The following is a 13,447-nucleotide window of genomic DNA, read 5'->3' as shown; positions in this document are numbered from 1 at the left end:
AGAAACACAGCTCCTCATTGTGATAGCATCTTTTACTCAACTGACATGTCAAGGGCTTTGAGTCATGCTGGCATTTCTTTTGAAGTAAGATATAGAATCTTCAAGAGGGAGCCGTTTGGGAAAGTTTTCACACTTCAGAAATGGACAGTTTTGGGACTGCCCTGGTGGCACAGTGGTTAAGAACCCGCCTGCCAAGGCAGGGGACACGGGTTCGAGCCCTGGTCTGGGAAGATCCCACGTGCTGCGGAGCAACTAAGCCCGTGCGCCACAACTACTGAGCCTGCGCTCTAGAGCCCACGAGCCACAACTACTGAGCCCGCGTGCCACAACTACTGAAGCCCGCGCGCCTAGAGCCCGTGCTCCGCAACAAGAGAAGCCACCGCAGTGAGAAGCCCGCGCACTGCAATGAAGAGTAGCCGCTGCTCACTGCAACTAGAGAAAGCCCATGTGCAGCAACGAAGACCTAACGAGCCAAAAAATAAAAATAAATTTTTTTTTTTTTTTTAAAGATCATTCTGTGTGCAGGATAGAGAATAGATTCTTTATCACGGTGTTTTGTTTTGTTTTTTATTTATTTATTTATTTATTTATGGCTGTGTTGGGTCTTCATTTCTGTGTGAGGGCTTTCTCTACTTGCAGCAAGTGGGGGCCACTCTTCATCGCGGTGCGCGGACCTCTCACTATCGTGGCCTCTCTTGTTGTGGAGCACAGGCTCCAGATGCACAGGCTCAGTAGTTGTGGCTCACGGGCCCAGCCGCTCCGCGGCATGTGGGATCCTCCCAGACCAGGGCCGGAGCCCGTGTTCCCTGCATTGGCAGGCGGATTCTCAACCACTGCGCCACCAGGGAAACCCAAAAATAAATTTTAAAAGTAATAAATAAATAAAATATTCTGAAAAATTATAAAAAAAAAAAGAAATTGACAGTTTTGCATTTTCCAAGGTATCACATTCAAGGCACAAAAGCTGCAAAGTAGTTTATAAACTGTTTAGAAAAATAGCATCCCAAATTTATTTCCCCAGAAAAGCTCTATGTAAAAAATGAAATTCAGTTATATTTAGGTATTTATCACTGTGAGTTTACATGTGTTAGAAATAAGTAGTTTCTGTGGTGATGGGCAAAACTAAAAATGAGATGAAACTTGTCTGATGTAGTAGTATTTTGCTTTGAACAAGAAAGTTCTGTCATAGATCATTGACATTTCCACCGCTGTTTGTAGATTCTATATTTATACATTTGGAACTCTTCAGGCTACATGTTCTCAGTGCTTCAGAATCTGAACTAACTAACATGACTTTGTGGATATCTTATAGAATTTAACAGAAGATAGGTAAACCTCAGTAACTGGCACTATCAAGAAGAAGTTAAAAAATTTTAACTTTACTTTTTAAAATCAGTCTTTTTCAAACATTGGTTTAAGGAGGAATATATCATGGGCAAGCAATTCCAAATCTAATACATCCAGTTTATTTGATGGGTAGCAGATACATTTAAAAGAATTTCAGAAAATAAAAGAGTCCAATGGCAATTACGATATTTTTCACCATTGAAATTATCCTTAGGTTCCATTGACGTGTGGAGCTGTGCCAGCTGAAAGGTGGAGAAGTCACAGCCCTTCACATGGTGTCACATGTTTCCTTAAGTCTTACCATTTTTACTAGTGGCAGGATTTCCTCTTAGGATCCAATCCAGTGAACTTCAGTTGTCCAGAAAGTTTAATATACAGGAGTCTGAAGACTCTTCAAATGTTTAGCAATTGCATTTTACCTAATTAATCTTTATTATTCATTTGTGTATGTGTATATGTGCAATTGGATAAATTTATGTTTTCATGAATTTAGTTGTTTTGCTCAGATATCTCCAAGATCTGCTATGATTATAAGTTTAAAGATGATTTTGGTAAAGATATACTAAAAAATAAGAAATTCAGATAATTGTCTATCAAAAGTATATAATAGGTATTAAGCAACTCAGAATGATTCTGAAGATATGACCCTCATGTGACCATATTGCTGAGACCTGACATTTATTTGAAAAATCAGTGACAAAAGTTATGCCCATGATCTCTTAGGATGCAATTTTAACAATATTTAGGGTCTTTGTTATCTGACTTTCTTATTTTAATAAATATAATCTAAGTTGGAAAATCTATTCTATAAAGGAGCCTTCTGAAAGTAGGAAAACAAAAGTTTTCAAAAGCCTTTGTCCTGTAAAATTCAGTGTCATGTGGCAGAAAGTGCTCAAGCTTCAGAAGCTGACAGACTGGGTGACCATGAATGTGACCATGAATGAGTTACAGAACTTTTCTAAGCAATAATGTTCTCATATATAAAATAGGTAAGATACTCTATCTCATGGATATGTTTTGAAACTTGAGCTGAATCGATTTGTAAAGCTCCTATATTCTAGTTGGCACTCAATAATTAGCTCCTGTCTTAATCCATCAGGGCTACTATCACAAAAATACCATATACTTGGTGGCCTGTAATCAACAAACATTTATTTCTCACAGTACTGGAGGCTGGGAAGTCCAAGATCATGGCGCTGGCAGATTCAGTGTCTGCCGAGAGCCTGCTATAAACCTCACACGGTGGAAACGACAAGGGAGCTTTCTCAAGGCTGCTTTTATAAAGGCACAAATCCATTTGGGAGGGCTCTGCCCTCCTGACCTAATCACTTCCCAAAGTCCCCACCTCCTAATACCATCACCTTTGGGCTTAGGTTTCAACATCTGAACTTTGGTAGGGCATAAACATTCAGAACATAGCAGTTCCCTCCTTCTCCTTCCCAAAGTCAAACTGAAAGTTATTAATTCCTAAATTTGGAATGCTTTCCACAATTGGTTAAATAATTGTTCAGAGCTCTTTCTCAAACATCTTAAATGCATGCCTGGTAGAAATGTTGATGTTTATAATTGTACCATTAGCTGGTATTGTCTCCCTAAAATATAAATCCATTACTGAGTTCAGGGTGAAGGAAGATACAGAGTATACTAATTACTTCAGAATTTCACTGGACACATTATCCTCATTGTTGTAGTTTTTATTATTACCAAGATTTGATTTTGGACCAGGGACGAAACTTTTAGCCATCATTTTGAATCTACAGTTACTGTACATCGTCTGCAATTTACGAAGACTTAAAAATGACAACAATAACTCTTACTATTTCATAAGATATTTTTTTTAGCCTTAACTGTTTCTGAAAGACAAAAACTGGAAGAAGTTTTGAGAGATGAATTACTGATGGCAGTAGCTTACTCCTCCTTTTGATCTCAAGGTTCTATATTTCTTTGTAACTATCTTTATATGAAGAGATATCTGCCTAATATTATTTAAAGGGAATAGTACTGAAGTGATAGCACTACCCAAGTAATTCTTATAAAGACACCATCGCCCTGTTGGGACAAGTATAGTAAGGGATGTAAAATCAATGAGTAAGGGTGCTTTGCTCTATCATTAGTTTGTAGCACTTCGATGGGATGACTTACTACAGCCCCAGTAAGCTAATCTGAGCTACAGTAGTCACTAGATATGATCAGCATCTTAGATGGCCTATATTACTATTATCATTCACTTGCAAAAATCAAATTATCAATTAATATGATGCTTAAGCAGCATTGAATGCTAGAGGGATACCACTGTACTGTATGTAAGTCACAAAGTTCAGCAAACTTCAGCTAGAGGTAAAATTAGATGGCAGAGGCCTAAATCCCCAGTGGACACAGTTGGCTGCATAGCTAAGTAATTGATTTTGTTTAGTAGGATTTCAAATATATCAATAATTTTAGAGTTGGTTCTTAAGAAGGTTATAAAACAATTGAGTCAAATTTTGGCCCTCTTGCAATCTTTCCTCTGTTGAGTCCCCTGTTCCCCTGTCCTTACTCAGCTTGTCTCAGTATTCCATCACTGTGTACTCCACATTGAATTGTCAGTTACCACTGCAACACTTCTGCTCCATCATACCCTGTCTGCTGTACTCCTGTCTGTAACTGAAATTTCTCTCCTAGCATTTTTTTATGTAATATATAGTTTTAGTATTAGGAAATTAATTTTCTTTAATGTTCAACATAGAGGATATTATCCTACTCAGGTCATCCTAGGATGTCTATGGATGGACTTCATAAAAGTCTGTGAATCCCTTAAAATTGCATAAAAATTTTGAGTGAACGTGCATATGTGGGTTTTTCTGGGGAGAGCGTTCAGTGCTTTTATCAGGTTATCAGAGTCTGTTTCCCCCAGAGAAGTTAAGCACTACTGTCTATTATGACTAACTTGAGTCTTGCTTCCCAGGAAATACAGGAATGTTTCCTCAGATAATGATCTTGCCTTTGTTGTTACCTATGTGTAACTCAAATCATCCTCACTAATCTTCCACCAACAACTTCATCATTTGTTTGATACCCATTCATCATTTAACACCACCAGTCAAAAGACCCACAAAGTACTTCTCATCCACTGCAAAGCAGAACACAGCTAGCTTACCACCCTAAGAAGACCAGGCCTACTTACCTTACTTGCCACAAAATGAAGGGAAGGATAGTTGTTTTCCAGTGAAGTTAAGCAGCAGAAACAGTCTATACTGTTTCATTAGTTCAGAACAGAACAGGCCAAATGTTCATTTTTCAAAGCTATTTTCATTTTCTTTATTTTTTTCTACCAATCATGCAAAAAATGCTGTTATTAAAATAATTATTTTGTTGTAATTTGAGGGTGTGTGTTTCCCTCTTAAGAGGAGAACTTTAATAATTTAGGTTACCATTTAGATCTACCTTTCATAATCTCACATGGAATGGTAATGTAGCATTTCATCATCTTCTCTTTTAGCTCTGATATTACTGTTCCAGTTATAAAAGTACTTCTTTCACCCAGCTCATCCCTAATTGTAAAATAGGCAAGGAAATCAGAATCCCAAAGGATTTGTCTCAGTATCCAATCATTGCCTCAACTTCTTTTTATGTCTTAATTGAATCTCTCAAATTTCAAATTATATTTTATCTTCAGTGGAGTTATAAAAAAGTTAAAAGGCTTTCATCTTTTGTATAAGTTGCACATGCTTTAAAGCCATTTTCAATATCCAGCTAAATTGGAAAAACAAATCTGCTGAATCACTACTTTCATGCTGTTGATACAATTAGTTGATTGAGTGAACATCTCACTTTTCAGTTTTTTGATGTGTACATACATAGTCCAAGACAAGTGCTTAGCTCTCTTTTCTCTATGGTAAATAAATAATGCATATTTTATAAAATAAATTTTCTTCAGGAATTTGCAAACTGTGCTCCTGTATCCCCACATTCCTTAATAAATATTCTGCACACAACAGTTGCTTATGTTGGTGAGAAACCTACTCCTTCTTACTCAGGTTACTGTGTTGAGCTCAAAGTTGAAAAAGTCTAAAGATAAACTTTTTTTACCCTACAGATGTTGATACTAGAGTATTTTCAACCTGTTTGTATTTGGGTTTTGGCTTTAACTGTCACTTCCTTAGAGAACTTATTCATTTTCTTCACAGCATTTATTAATATCTCTCACAGTTAGTTATTTGTTTACTGTCCATCTGTTTCATTATATTTTAAAACAGATTATGTCCATAGGGTTACTTGGCTATATCCAGTATCTTTTACAGGGCCTAGCACATGGTAGACACTCAATAACAAGCTTTTGGACAAATGAATGAGTACATTGGAACAGCACAAAAATGTGTGGCTACAGTTTAGACTGCCCTTCTTGGCTGGGTGCGTGTAGCTTTAGGAACCTGCAGCACCCAGAGGAACTCTGAAAGCTGAATATTGGTAAATCCTACTCACAAGCTAAAAGCAGAAACTCCAGGTTCACATTGGTTTTCTCTGGTTTGTGATCTCAGAACGAAGATTTGTTTGGGGACTCAGTGACACCTGCTCCCCTATTTATTCATTCTGCACCCTCCACTCCTAATGAGGTGGAATAGTAAGCACCTAGCTGATTATAGATCCAACAGACTGTTCATGACCTGTTATTTGTTTTCAACATACTCCATCAGGTTCACAGTTCACGTTGTGAATGTCACATGTCTGTGTTTTAAGGATAAATAACTTTTTATATGTGCTTCGCATGCAGCAGTTTGTTTCAGTTCAGTAGCAGGAACAGACCAAAGTAAATGATAAGTAATTAGACAACAAACTCAGAAACTCTGTCATATGAACAGGTTATCAGTGGAAAAACTGCAAGATTGCCCAGGAATGCGAGTATTTCCCTTTATAGGTTTCACATCAATATAGGCAGAATAAAGAGGTTGGTGAGTTTGAGTGGGAAATAAGACATTATGTAAGAGACAAGCTCAGCTCTTCTCCCTTGAGAGTCCAGATAATCAACAGATTTAATCCCTCAAACAAAGGCAGGCAAATTTGCTTAAACCAGGTTGGTGAATTATTGCAGATCTGGCTGCTTCAGCTGGCAAGCAATCACTGAAGGGTTTTTTCAAAGTTTACTTATAGAAAGAGATAACAGAGCTATTGAAAACAAACAGGTAAAATCTTCTCTGTTATGATTACAAAAGACAATGTAACAGATAACTTATTTAGACAGATAACAATTATACTTATGACTGCTGTACAGAATCCTAGTTGGTTAGACTCAATTGACCAGCATCATTTAGCTCTTTGAATCCATCAATTTGTCCTCAAATACTGTAGAAATAAATGTATATAATTCTTTAAATCTGTAGAGAATGAGAGTTGGAAACAAGAAATAAAGTTGAATCATAAACATATGTGTGCTGATAGACTATTATCCATTTCCTGATGTACTATCAAAGGTAAACTGATTATGTAGCAATTCAGTGCTTTTGAGGAAATGTAGAGAGAACTTGGATCATTTATACTTGCAATTCTATTCTAAGGCATGCTTTATCTAAATTAGTCTCAGTGCCTGGCAGTTGATCAAAGTTACTTTTCATTTGTCTGTAGATTCTTTCCTTTCTTGGTAAAGAGGCATATTAAACCGTGCCTATAGTGTATTCATATTCAGTAAATACTTATTGAGTGTCTGCTATGTCTCTGGCATAGGTGCTGGAAAAACAGAAGTGAACAAAACAGAAAAAAAATCCATCCCTCATGAGGCTTACATTCTAATAAAGGAGGCAAATAATTATACAAAATGTATGTTTTATAATATATTGGAAGGTATTAAGAAGGTTATAAACAATAATGAAGCAGTGAAGGGACATAGGAAGTTCCGGAGTCGGTCTGGAATTTTGGTCAGGCAAGTTGGTTATTCAAGGGCTTGCTGAGAAGATAACATTTGAACGAAGATTTAAAGAAGGTGAGGGAGAGAAGCCTATGGATATGGGAGGGAAGAGTGATCCAGGTAGAGGAGTACAAAGGCCTGAAGAGGGAGCACCCAGAATAGCAATAGCAAGGGGGCCAGTGCATTTGGAGTAAAGGAGGAGGGTAGGAAGAGATAAATCAGAGAAATGACAGGGACCATGTATGAGGGCCTTGCAAATCATTGCAAGGACTTTGGTTTTAAATGAGAAGTTATTGGAAGGTTTTGAGTAGTAGAGTGATATATCTTGATTTACATTTTTGTTAGATCACTTCCTTGCTTTCTCCTTTTTTTTTTTTTAAATTTTTATTGGAGCATAGTTGATTGACAATGTTGTGTTACCTGGTTTACATTTTTAAAGGATCCGTTTGTCTCTGTGTTGAGAGGAGATTGGAAGCCAGTTGGTAGCCGTTGCAATAATTTAGGCAAGATGAGGCTGCCTCTGATGAGTCTGGTAGCAGCAGAGAAAGTGAGAAGTGGTCAAATTCTGGACGTATTTAAAAAGTAGAGCCAGCAGAATTTGCTGACATCATTACTTAGAAAAATGGCCAGCTCTAAAATATTTTTTTCATTTCTCAGTTTCCATTATATAGCTACACTAAGGACGCTGGTATAGATTCAGGAAGTCAAATTACTTGGCTATAGAGACTACATTTTGAAGTAGATAAATGTTCAAGAGAAACTACATAATATTTCTCAATATTTTGTACCATTATTATATTTATCCTAAGATAGTCAATAAAATGGTATAAAAGATAAAATGCAAGCAGTTTGTCTTTTCTCTTACTAAGTATATAGTAAATATTATTTTTAATGAGGTGTGGCCAAAACATTTATTTTGAACTTCATGGTTCTGTCTTTGTGTTTACCTAACAATAACAGAATATGTCCATCCCGGAAAATGGAAAAGATCAAACGTTTGGCTTTAAAGACAGTAAAGGGAAAACAGGAAAAGAATAATAGTTGACATTTTTCAACTTTTGAACTCTGTCACTATCTCTTACTAAGTGTGTTTCCACGCTTCGCTTTCATGCTTAGTTTAAAAACCACTATAACTTGCTTTAGTAAACAAGACATGATAAAAGCATTTTCTTGTGATTATGAAGTAAACAAAAAATTTAAACTCCACTTAAGAAAATATCTTCCACGAGAGATAAGAAAAACAAAACACTGATGAGTTACAATTTCAGTGAATGATAGAATGCTAGCAGGAGAGCTGTCTGATGACTTCCTAGTTTGGGTGCTAGGAAAATCTGAGAGAATTTTATGTGAGCTATTAGAGGAAAAGAAAAAATTAAATATCTAGGTCAAGGTTTCCCAAACCTCCTTAAGATGTTAATAGTTGCCCTTTGGTAAAAGGATTTTTTATTTAAATAAAATAAGAAACATTGGGTTAAACTAAGTAGTCATATCCCCCCTAGCCCACCACCGCAGCCCAGGTCTCTGATTTCTCAGCCTTTATTTACCTTAGAGAGAGATACAGCCACATGGAAGTATCTTTTACAGAACGCATGTGCTAAGTGCTTTGTCCATTTGAAAATGGGATTTGTCCCTTTTTCTTACTGATTTGAAGGGGTTCTTTATAAATTCTGCTAGACATATGAATTAAAATTATTTTCTAACACTGTATATCTTGTCTTCTCAAACCTCTCTCCATTGTTATTCTCTGAGGTATCAGAGAAAAATAATGTCCCATTTAGGTTAGAATGATAAGTCCAAGGAAAGAATTTCATGGGTGAATCAGGAAGGGATTGTTCTTTTGTTGCTAAGCTGGAAGTTTCCATAGATGCCAACAAAACCCCACCATGAAACTGAAGCTGCAGTTTCATTTGAATGCTGTATTTTGGACCCTGAGGGAAATAATATTTGCTAGTTTCACTTCATCTTTAGGATATTTAGTCAGAATTGACTCCTAGGATAAAACATAGACAGGCCATCAATAAATACCTTAAGCTGAGGTATGACCAACAGTGCACATGTTTAAGTTAGTTTCTCTTTTAATATCTTATTAGGCAGAAAATAAACAAAACATGAGTCAACTAAGGCAGAGCTGAAATTCTCTCTCCACCATCGAATAGTTGAATGAACCTAGCTAAGTAACTTAATTTCTCAGATCCCTTATCTGTAACAGGGCTAATAATACCAACCTCCTAGGGTTGCTATGAGGATTAAATAATACCAAGTATGAAAAGCACCTAATTTAGCACCTGGCACCAGTAGTTGCTAAATAGGTATTATTAGTGAAAGGAGAAGAAGTAGAGTCAGACTCTACTCTAGTATTTTCAGCATGTGGATTAGATGCAAGCACTAATTCTTCATTTCTATTTTGTAATCCACTCCCAAAGCACTGGGTCCAAAATTGAGCAGCCTCGAGGCAGGAGACTGACCCCTGCAGTGAGAGGGCCTTTCTCCAGAAGCTCCAGAGTTCATATTCTAGGCTGAATCCAATCTTTTTTATGGTTATATTGAAAACTTTAAGAAGTTATTTGTAAATTTTGAGAAAAAATTTCCATTAAGAAGAGATTTTGTAATATAATAGGGAAGTTCTTTATTCATAGGCCTTTTTTTTTTTTTTTAAGTCAGGAACAAGGCTTGTGACAACCTAGAAAAATATTATTCAACATCCCCACCTACTGGTAACTCTAAATAATATTATTCAACTGGTGAAAGAACTGAAAATTCCTAGTTTTAAAGATATGAAGTACTACTAATAATGATAATGATTAATGTGTACTGAGCACTTACAAGGTCTTGGAGACTTTCTCAAGAGTTTTATGATATGGTAAATCACAGAATAATAAACTGTTTTGGATTGAGTCAATATAACCTAAGGAAGCAGTAATAATTTTCAGCGTTACCACTGGGCAAGAGAACGAATCACTGACTCAATCCAAAGCAGGATCTTGGGTCCATGTCATCTTAGGTGTACAAGATTGCAGCAGCCTTCTAAATGGCCTCTCTGCCTCCAGTTTTTTCCCAAGCCTATCCATTTTGTGCTGTGACATTAATTTTCTCATGATGATTAAAAACAAAGAAAGGAAATAAGTTTCTGAATAGACTTTAAAAAAAGATTTAAAAAATTTTATATCAGAAACAACAGTCTTAAAGCTAAGACTTTCAGTTGATAGGGTTGAACCTGTGGGAGAAGAAAAAATGTAAAGATGAAGCGCAGAAGGCAAGAGAACATGAAGCATTTGCCTTATAAAGTTGATGTGAAAAAATATATGATGATATCAAAGCAGATTTCCCCACCCTGATTAGAGTAAGCTGTCATAGGCCAGAGGAAATGGGAGATTGGGAAAAGACGTGATCTAGATAATGAGCCGGAGCCTGGTGCCATAAGGGAATGACACATTTAGGGATTTGGGGAGAGAGGGAATGTATTTTACAAGTGGAAGGAATATAAGTAATCTGTGGTCACAGAATGGACCAGAGAGTTTGCCATATATTCTTTGACACTCCTGTCACTGAGAGAGGAAAGATGAGATGTATGGCCCCTCTCCTTGAATTTTGGCTGGTTCTATAATTTCTTTGACCCACACAATATCACAGAAGTGACACTATGCCAGTTTCCAGGCCCAAGTCTTAAGAAATGGGCCGTTTCCACTTCCTGATTCTTGGAATAGTCTAGGAGCCCTGAGGCTCCATGTAAAATCCAACTACACTGAGACCTCCATGGTGGACAGGCCACGTGTAGGTACTCCATTGACAATCTCAGCCCAAACTTCCAAAACACTAAAGATGTGAGCGAAGCCACCTTGGACTCACCAGAGCAGCCCTTCCACCAGCAAAATGCCACTAAGTGACCTTAGGTGATGCCACACAGAACAGAAGAATTGTGCAGCTGAGCCTTGCCTACATTTTTTGACTCATGAAATCAAGAGATACAATAAGATAATGGTTGTTTTGCAACACTACATTCTGGGGTAAATTGGTAGCCAGCTATAATCAGAACATCCCCATGCAGCCCAGTCTCAACACAGCAGCCAGAGGGAACATTGAAATGTAATTCAGATCATGTCCCTCCTCTTCTCAAAACTCTGCAAAGTTCTGTCAACTTTTTGTAAACTTTGTTAACACTGTAAAACCCAAAGTTCTTATAGTCACCTTCAAGGCCTTACATGATACAGTCCTTATTACTTCTCTAACTTCATTCCCTGCTACTGTCTCCCTTGCCCACTCACCACCTGCCACTCCGGCCCTCTGCTCTCCAGGAAGAAACTCAGCATGTTCCTGCTAATGGCTCTAGCAGTTTCTCTGCCTGGAACACTCTTCTTCCACAAAGCTACTTTGCTAACTCCGTCACCTGTCTTTAGTATTTTCTCAAATGTCAGCTTCTCAATAGGCCTTTCAATGAGACCTATCCTGATGACCTTATTTAACACTATTAAATTGTCCCCACCCCTGGCGCTCCCACTCTCCCAGCACTCTTGATCCTTATCCTGTACTATTTTGACTTTTTCCCCATACTTATGCCCTTTTAACGTACGACATAATTTATTTATTCATAATTTTATTAAATTGTTCATCTGCTTGGGCAGAATATGAGCTCCCCAAGGGCAAGATCTTTTTCTGTTTTGTTCACGGATGAATCCCAAGTGCCTGGCAATTACTGAAGTCCTCAGTAAGTACCATTGAATATTTTTTTTTTTTTTAAACATCTTTATTGAAGTATAATTGCCTTACACTGGTGTGTTACCTTCTGCTTTATAACAAAGTGAATCAGTTATACATATACAATATGTTCCCATTTCTCTTCCCTCTTGCATCTCCCTCCCTCCCACCCTCCCCATCCCACCCCTCTAGGTGGTCACAAAGCACCGAGCTGATCTCCCTGTGCTATGCGGCTGCTTCCCACTAGTTATCTATTTTACATTTGGTAGTGTATATATGAATGAATGAGTTTACCTCGAATTAATACTGTTGCAATGTCTTCTGCTGAACATACATCGGTCTTCAAAAAGTAAGTTTAATTTAGTTTTAAAGAGAAAAATATGTTAAACTTTAGCTAACTTGAATTCTCTGAATGTGAAGCTATTTTTCCTGCTGTATGCATTTGAGCCAGAGGACCCTAGGCAAGGCTTTTCATCCTTGGAAGAAACAATTTTCCAAATAGAATATAATCATCATCACAGTCATTATCATCATCATCATCATCTTTGTCACTGCTTGAAAACCCAAATTGAAAAACAATTTTACCAGTGCAATTCCTTCTGTGAGACAGGAGTAAAGCATCATCTCAACTATTTTCATTCGTTATTCTCAATAGTTTTCCTTTTTGAGCCCAAATTAAATTTTCATCTTTTCCTAGTTTGCTGAGTGCTTTGGTGTGAATGGTTGCTGACTTATGTCAAATGCCTTTTCTATGTCTACTGAGTTTTTTTTTTAAGAATTCTACTAATGTAGTGAATTATACTGATTGATTTTAGAAAGTCAGAGTATTCTTGCATTCCTGGGATGAAACCCCTTTGTCATGATGTGTCATCCTTTTAATATATTGTTGGATTCCATTTTGTTAACAGTTTCTGTGTCTATGCTTATAAGGGATAGTTTGTAATTTCTTTCCTGGTAATGTCTTTGTCAGCTTTTGATAAAAGGGTTATGCTGATCTTGTGAAATGAGTTGGAAAGTATTCCCCTCTCCTCAATTTTTCTGAAAATTGATAGAAGTTACTAAAGAAACTATTCAGACCTCAAGTTGTCTTTAAGGAAAAGTTTTTGATTGTGATTTCAATTTTTTAAAATAGAAAAGGGCTATTCTGATTTTCTATTTCTTGTATTAGTGTTGATGAGTTGCTTTTTAGAAGAAATTTGTCCATTTCACCTAGATTTTTAAATTTAGTGGCCAAAAGTTGTTCCTAAATACTGCCTTATTATCCTTTTGCTATCTATATCTAAGATCTGTAGTGATATTTCCTGTTTTATACTTGATGTTGGTCATTTGCATTTTATCTCATTCTTTTTATTATTATCCTTGCTAGGGGTTTATAACTTTTATTAATCTTTTCAGATAATCAACTTTTTGAATATTCTTTAATGTTTATCTTTTATTAAAATGATTTTTTTCTCACATGTTTATTATGCTTTTCCTTCTACTTACTTGGCTTTAATTTGCTTTTCTTTTGCTAACTTCTTAAGATGGAAA

This window comes from Eschrichtius robustus, chromosome 9, assembly GCF_028021215.1.
Source record: "Eschrichtius robustus isolate mEscRob2 chromosome 9, mEscRob2.pri, whole genome shotgun sequence".
NCBI classification, from domain to species: Eukaryota; Metazoa; Chordata; class Mammalia; order Artiodactyla; family Eschrichtiidae; genus Eschrichtius; species Eschrichtius robustus.
This window is presented reverse-complemented; position numbering follows the sequence as displayed.